Consider the following 8,567-nt stretch of genomic DNA (forward strand, 5'->3'; position numbering starts at 1 on the left):
AATAGTCATAAAAAATTCTTCTACAAGTTCACAACATGAAGTTAAGAGCCCCTACCTTACAATTTATCTACTAAGTCATAAACAGTTCCAATATGCATCAGTTGGAAGGACTTTAAACACTGGGAGTTCTCTCCTTCTGAGGAAATTATATATCTTTTACCTATTTATATGAGAGGTACAAAGCATTATGCGAGATCCAAGCTACTACCAACTTGGGGGAACCAGGAAGGGGTCTTGGAGGAGTTGGCACAATGGAAGATGATAGGGAGGTTGGGGAGGGATGTTAAGAAATATAGGAAATAGTATCCAAAAAAAAGGTGTAGTGAAAGAAAATATAGGACATCAACATATATTTCAGTTCAGATTGAACATAGAGTGTGTGCACAGAAATGTATGGATCAAAATGAAAACCAAGTAAACAATTTACAGAGTGATGCAACAATGTAAATCATAATAATACAATAATGTAAAGGAACTTTGAAAAGCTTCAGAACTCCAACCAGTGCATCAACCAGTTGACTTCAGAAGACGAAGAGAACAAAGTATGTCTCCCATGTCTTCGTAGAAATGGAATGAACCACAGGCACAGAAGAAAATGGATATTTCAGACTCCATCAATGTATTGATTTGATTAGATTGACTATAATTATTTGTTACAAGGGATAGCTTATAATGGAAGAAGGATGGGGTGGGAAAAAGAAGGAAGAAAGGAAGGAAGAAAAAGAAAAGAAGAAGAAAATCAGGAAAACATTTAAAATACATTTAAAAACACATTTAAAACCATTAAAATTCATATTTAATATATAAAAGAAATCCAAAAGGACATGAGACAATTTTGCTACTACCTTGTCAAATTCACTTTAAAAAAAAAAAACAAATTATTTGTGACAGAAGTTCACATTCCATATGCAATTTTTTTTTATATTTGTTATTAACTCCATAACTAAGTCGTTTGGGATTTTTTTTGGAGGCACTGGGGTTAAAGTGATTTGCCTAGGGTCATGCAGCTAATAAGTGTCTGAGGTCATGACTCCAGGATTGGTGCTCTATCTACTGTTCCAACTAGCAGCCCCTAATTTTTTTAAAAAGAAAATAAAAGATCCCATTTTTGACATCTTGACTTTATATTGCAGAGAACAATCAGATAGATGTATCCAGCAGGCAGCTAGAAATGCAGGGCTAGGGTTCTGGAGAGAGTTTGGGGGCAGTCGAATAGCATTTATTAAGTAACTACTCTGTGCTAGGCACAGGTGATTGTGCTGAAGGCTGGGAATATTTTTTAAAGCTAATATTTTATGGCACTTTAAAGGTCTGCTAAGGGCTGCACATGTTACCTTATTGGGTCTTCACAACAGTGATAGAGAGGTACTGCTATTATCTTCTTCTTACAGATAAAGACATTGAGGCAGAAGAGGCTACAATGACTTCCCCAGATTAACATAGCTAATACATGTCAGAGGGAGGATTTAAATATAAGTCTTTCTGTCTTGATACTATGTCCAACACCCTTAACCACAGCACTACCTAGTTGCCCCCAACTGGAGGGGATGGAAATTTGGACATCATCGTGGAGAGGGGATAATGGGATTTATGTAAGAGCTAAATTCACCAAAAGGGAGAGAAGAGAAGGCCATGGACAAAATATTATAGACACTCACAGGTGGGGTAGGAAGAGAAGAAATCAATGAGACAAAAGCAATGGTTAGATACATAATTTGGAGGAAGAAGGAGGTAGAGGCAATGAGTCGGAAGTGTGGAGGTCCAATTGTAATCATCTAGGTAAATAGTAATGATATTTAGAGTTAACTAGTGGCGATGGGAATAGAGGAGAGGGAAGGATAGAAATGGTATTTCAAAGAGAGAAATAATGGAATTTGGTAACTGATTAGAGATTGCCCGGGGCGACTCCCGGGCCTTCGCCTTCTACTTACCTATCCCCGGTCTTCGGACGTCTCCGGCCCCTCTCCTGGTTGGGGGAGGGGAATTCCCTCTCCCTGTTGGGGGAGGGGAATAAACAGGCAGAGCACCCGAAAGGAGTTGCAGCCAGCAAGCTTTATTGCGTTTCTTCTCCTCCAGCTCTCGTGGTCATCCCCTTTTATTATCCCCTGTCTCCTCCCCCATACCTCCCATGGGCGGGCGAGCTCCTCCCAAGTGCCTCCCCGTGGGTGGAGCCAGCCTGTTACCAGGGCCATCCCAGTACCCCACAAGGGGGCAGGTTCGGACCCTCAGGCGTCTCACGGTCCTCACGGGGGACCCCGGTCCAGAGCTGTCCCCCAACAAGAGATGAGAAGTGAGGACCAGATAATAATAGTTTTAATATGGGAGACGATAGGTAGTGCCAGTGACAGAAATGATAAAGTTGAGGAAAAGAACAAGATTTATGTGACGGATAAGATACTGGTCAAGGCAGACCAGGGTGACCTTGAAATGGGCAAGTTGATGTGGTAACAAGCTAGCAATGCACAGACTGAGGTGAGCAGCGTCTTGAGGCAGAACAAGTTCCTGAAGTCATGCTACAGGGAGTTGGTCAAGTACCCAGCAGGTACATGGGATGCTGTTGGTCAGTCCATTACTAATGATTTTGGTCTGGGTGGCACTTCTCAATGGCAAATTTAAAGAAGCATGATTAACCTGTCTTTAATTCTGGCAGTCTAGGAATGGAGAACTTTGGGGGGAACTGTTCTTCCCAGGGTTTTAGGTCTGACACAAATGTGAAATGCTCAAGAGGAGAGAAAATAGAATATTATATAGTGCCTACTATATTCCAGGCACTATGCTAAGCACTTTACAGGAGGCAGGTGTTGTTATACTACCATTTTACAGTTGAGGAAATTGAGGCTGAGAGAAGGTTGAATGACTTCCCAAGGGTCACAAGTCTAGTAAGCGCTTACTTACAGTCATATTTAACCAAGCCCAGAACCCTATCCACTGTAGCTTCCTCTTAAGTTACTCGTTAAGGAGCTTGTCTTTCAACAAGCATCTTTGATGTACCACTTGTATAAGGATAATTACATTTCCCACTGAAACATTCTGGCTGCTTAAATAAAGAGCACATGAATAATTATCACAAAGGATCAAAGGGACCTTAAAGATTTTCCTCTTTAATTCAACAGCTGAAGAATCTAAGGCTTCCTAAGAGAAGGGCAATGACATGCCCAAGACCACACATGGAGTCAGTAGCAGCATCAGGATTCAAATTCAGGTCCTCTGGGTCCTCTCTCTCAGTACTCTCTCCCTCTATAGCCTTGCCCTCTATCAATGTGTAAAGCTGAACTAGATGATAAACCTGGGACTGCTAAGGACATGTATTTTTCCACGGTCCCCACAATGCCTTTTCATTCATTTATTCATTTAGCCAGCTGACTACATATAAGTCATTGTGGCTCAATGACAAATTAAAAAATAAATCGCACCATTTCTCTACCCCCAGGAGATGTATTTGGAAAGACAAGACTTATGCGCAGAGAAGCAGTGTCTCGTAATAGAAAGAGAACAGGCCTTGAATTCAGAAGCCCTAAGTTTGCTCCTGGCTCTTTCACACAATAGCTATGGGAAATGCAGACGTCTTTCTTTCTCTGAGACTCAGCATACTCATTTATACTGGGGTGACACAAATTCTTGACATACTTTCAAAAAGTTTTTCTTTTCTTCAAAATATTTTTAAAAAATCTTTTCCCTCTCAGAAGTCTGGATATAGCCAGATAAATAGACACACATAAATAAATCACAAATATCAGGCAAATAACCATGTAACAATGATTTCAAAATTTTCAAATAATTATCATATTTTGTTTTTAGCTTGAGAATCCCTTGATAAATGTTATTCATTTTCAAAACACTGATATCACATAGACGACAATTCATAGATGCACCAATGGAGCACTAAAAGTTTGTGAGTTGGGAAAAAGATTTTTCTGAAGGAATTTTTGGAGAGATTTTTTTCTTCTCAACTGAAATGTCATTAGGAAAACAGCTGAAAACATAAATAGAGATCCTGGATCGCAGATTAAGGAGCTGAGGACAACTTCTAACTGGTGAGTTTCAACAACTTTCTCAATGTTAGAGTAGACAAAAGTAGCCAAGTCAGGAGTAAAGGAGTAAAACCCAGGACTTTTAATTCTCTAATCCATGTTCAATAAATGATAGGAAGCTTTCTTCAGAGATTCAATGAGATTCAAATAACATGATAGACATGGTAGTACTATATACAGGCTTACACACAGGATGCCCTGAATAAACTTGCAATACTAATAATGATGATGAATTTCCACAAGGTTACCCAAGGTAGGGCTATTTGCTTCAGAGTGAATTGCCTCAGTGCCATTCCCAGATTATGCTGGTAAATTGGGAAAAGTATCTTGAAGTTATGCTCTGAAGGGTTTCTGCCTTCTCAGCTGAAAGCATTTATGTAATTGATGAGAAAGCACCCAAAGGCATAAACAGAAATCTCAGGTAGCAGAATAGAATGATTTAAGATGATCATAATTAGTAATGTAAGACAGCACTGAGGCTGCACTACCTACCTACAAAATAAGTATATGTAAAATCAGCTCAAAGCTGTTACTGCATTTATGGTAGGAAATTATTTGATGTGGTCAAAGAATTAGCATATGCTGTAACCCAACAAAGGGAGGATGAATTACTATAATTCAGCTCTGCTTTCTTAATGGCAGTCCTAGACATGCGCTTCTCAGGTTATCAACACCCTCCTCTTCTTGCATGGAAATGCTTGAGGTCAGCAAAAAATGGGGTTTTCCATTTCTCTTTCCTTTTTACTAGCCTTTCCCCTCGTTTTCACGACCTAAGACAGTAAATAATCTTCCACCTCCTCAGACAGATAAGGAAAACAACCTGCACCACAGATATGGAGTAGGAGCCAGATTTATTTCTCACCCTGTCCTGCTGTGGACATAATGACCAAAACGTAGCTGACATTCTGTCCTGTGCTTCAATATGTAAAATTGAGAGTGTTAAGACTGAGGAAAGCCACTCTGCAGGTTTGTGTGACCTTGGAAAAGGTCCTTATTTCTGGGTTTTATTTTCCACAACTATAAAATAAAAAGATTGGACTAGAAGAACCCTAAGCATGTCCAGTCTTCCCATTGATGATATGTATGTATTCCTTGTAGAATGCACACCAGAATAAGGGGGAGAATGGTTATAATTTAATGGACTTTTTCCCATTAAGTATGTCCTTTGAACTAACTGTCTTCTCTGGTTAACTAAAAAAAAGTAGATGGCAGCAGTGAAGGTTCACGAGCTATGGTTTTGAGTAAATATGTGCCTAAAGAATACCTTGAATCTAGGGTAGCTTTTCTATGGATCCCGTAAGTAAGAAGATGTGCCTGCAGTTGCTATAGATGCTTGATAAAAGTTTGACTTGAATTGAAAACTAATCCTTCTAAAAATAGTTATTACGTCTCCTTACCTTCAACTCCTCCAAGTCTTCTCTCCTCCAAGCTAAACATATCCAGTTGTTTTGTTTGATTTTTTTCACCATTCCTCCTTCTATGACACCATTTGCTGACACTTCAATATCCAGGAACCTTCCGTGGGTTCCACACCAATTTTCCAATGTCCCTCCTAAAAAAATGATCCAGTTGTTAAGTGTATTTCTTTCCCTAGAAGATTTATAAAGTTTATCCTATGTGTTCATATTATACTGTTTTAATTTCCTTAAAAGAGAATGTGCGAAAGTCTAAGTAAACACCACTATGACTCTTCTCTGACACATCCAGTCACAGAATTTCAATTTTTCTGCTTTTTGCTATTAGCAGTTCATGCGATTGCTCTGGAATTTAAAATAGATCTCAGACACCTGATTCTCCTATCGGTTTGAAAGCACACTAGAGGTGATGTAGCCTCACTGATGTAGCTTGCTCTAGGAAAAATAATATTTCAGAAGGGCAAGGTTAGCTGCACATTCTCTATACTGAACAGTTTATATGGAAACAGATGTTAGCCAGATATGAAAAACCAAAGAAGCTGTGAAGTTAATCTTCTAAAGATGAGAACAAACTTATTTTCCTCAGGCTTTATTTCACCCTGGATCTTTGTGGAAAACTCCACAAAAATATCACTGAGAGTCCCATCAGTGGCATGGGGGTGGGATACAACTGACAAATTAGATTTTTAGTTCCATGATGTTCTGACTTCAATAATTGACCCTTGGGATTTGGGCTTCAAATGTCCATTTTTGATCTAACCCTTCCTTCCCATCAGCCCCATTTGAAGTTCCTGCATCAGAACTAGGGGCCAGAGGAGCAGGGGAAAAGAAATGACAAAATCTCTCTGATCTTCAGATAGGTTTCATGGGTCTACTCGAAACAAAGCACTTTTAGAATAGAATGCATTCTTTTGAACATATGAACTGAATAATTTTCTGAGAAGGCCTTGGCTAAGTAGGCAAAGCACAAGAGATTACTTCTAACGACTTAGATTTTGTCCTGACCCTATTGCTGGATGAATGCCTAAGTCAATGATAACCCAGTGGTGCAAACCTTTCATTCTTTAGGCCTCTTCATATGAAACATAGGGAAGTTTGCTATGACATCATATTTACAAAGGCCTTTCATCAACTTTAAATAAAGGGCATGGCACAAATACAGCTTTTTTTCTTTTTCCTAGTCAATGCATCATAAAATTAACTAGCAGTTGACCTAAGACAGCTGAGCCATTTTTTTTACAATATATCTATTATGCAAATATCCTTAATTTGTTCCCATCATCCTCTTGTTTGGCAATTAGCCAGCACAGGGGATTTCAAAGAAAACCAAGATTTAAGGCTCCTGCTGAGATGGGAGAGCTCTAATCCATCAGTCTGTATTTGAGACATACTCAGGAGTGCTCAAGGTGCTTCATGGTGCCCTTGTAGAGGCTGAGTCAGGCTTGTGACCATGAGCATTGAACAGACTTCTGAATTTATGACACAGTCAAAGCCAGCCCTTGCTCTCTGCCCTCAGTGGGAAGTGAGGAAGGAGAGGCAAATCTCTTCCCCTGTGATTCTTCCATTCTATTATCACTAAATGTAAAACAAAAAGGGAGGAATCTCCTTCTTCTGCACTCATCGTTGGAGGTGTGAGGAGACAGGAAGGCATCAGTTGATAGCTGTGTGTAAAACCTTCTATGAGTAGTCAGGGCCCAGAGTTCTACATTTACATAATAGTCTCAGGTAGAGAGACGAAAATGGAGGCAATCAATAGTAAAAGAAATAGCAAAGATATGGGTAGCAGAGTTGAGAATGGGGATTACCAAAGAGTAGATATCACTAATGGGAACTACTAAAGACCACATGCTCTTTGCAAATATCTTTTTCTTTCTTTGGGTGAATTTAATTGAATTTGAAAACAGACAAAGGTTAGTTAAAGCAATGTACTTAAGATAAATGGTAAATCAATGCTAAGAATAAAAAGATATTTTCTTCTCTTTAAGAAAGGTAACTTTTCTCCTCCAAAATGTTTTTATTTTGTCCTTTTTAACACTACTCATTAAAGCTTTTGGAAATATCAACTCAATGTCCTATAAATTTTCCTGAAGTATTAAGCTATTTCTGGTTGAATAAAAATATTAACTATCTAAAGGATACATTATTCAAAGTTATTATCCACTATGCCATATTTCCTCTATTTCTCCACAAATCCCTGCAACAAACTGGAATTTCATTTAGTTTTTCTCACAACTGGCAAGTTTGAGTATTGAAAAAGAAAGAAGGTGCTCTAAAATTGGAGGTAGCAGGATACACCTGGATCAGAAGGCAAAGGATCTGAGTTCAAATTTCAGAACTGCCACTTACGTAAGTTTAACTAAGTCATTTCACCTCCAAGGGGGCACAGTCTGCTCATCTGCAAAATGAGATGACCTTTAAGATTCCTTCTAACTCTGATCCTATGATCCAAATGTACACTTAGATACGAGCAAGTAGCATCCATTTTCAATCTTCCAATTTATAAAGGCAGATTGCATACATTTTCTCTGCAGTGTGTTATATGAGAAAACTGCTTGATGCAGCAAAGCCATTGTATATTATACTTACTGTCTTCTCCATATTTCTTACTTAGTATTTTTTTAAAAGATTAAGGGGTCTCTTTGGTTTGGTCACCCTCATTTCCGACTGTCTCCCTCTCCTAGTCAGTAAACTATCCCTTGTAAAAAAAATTTTTTTTCAAAGAAATAAGGGCAAAAAGTGATTCAGAAAATGCAAAAGTATATCAATAGAATCTGATAATGGATGCTGTGTTCCATACATACTTTTTCTAAGAAGAGATGAAGGTGAATTTTCTTGATTCTTTTCCAGGGATAAGCTTCTTGATCCTCAAAACCATAAGCATTGTTTCATCATTGTTGTTTCCAGTTATTTCACTGGAATTTCATTATATGTGTTTACCTGATTCCTTTTATATTTTTCTTATTTCATTTGGGATCAGTTCACAGAAATCTTCCTGTGCTTCTCTGATTTCTTCATGTTCATCATTTCTTACAGAAGAATAATATTCCACAATATTCATATACTAGTTTGTTTAATTATTCTCCAATAGATGGACATCTGCTTTGTTTCTGGCTCTTGGCTA

The sequence above is a fragment of the Notamacropus eugenii genome, chromosome 2 (assembly GCF_028372415.1).
Source record: "Notamacropus eugenii isolate mMacEug1 chromosome 2, mMacEug1.pri_v2, whole genome shotgun sequence".
NCBI lineage: Eukaryota > Metazoa > Chordata > Mammalia > Diprotodontia > Macropodidae > Notamacropus > Notamacropus eugenii.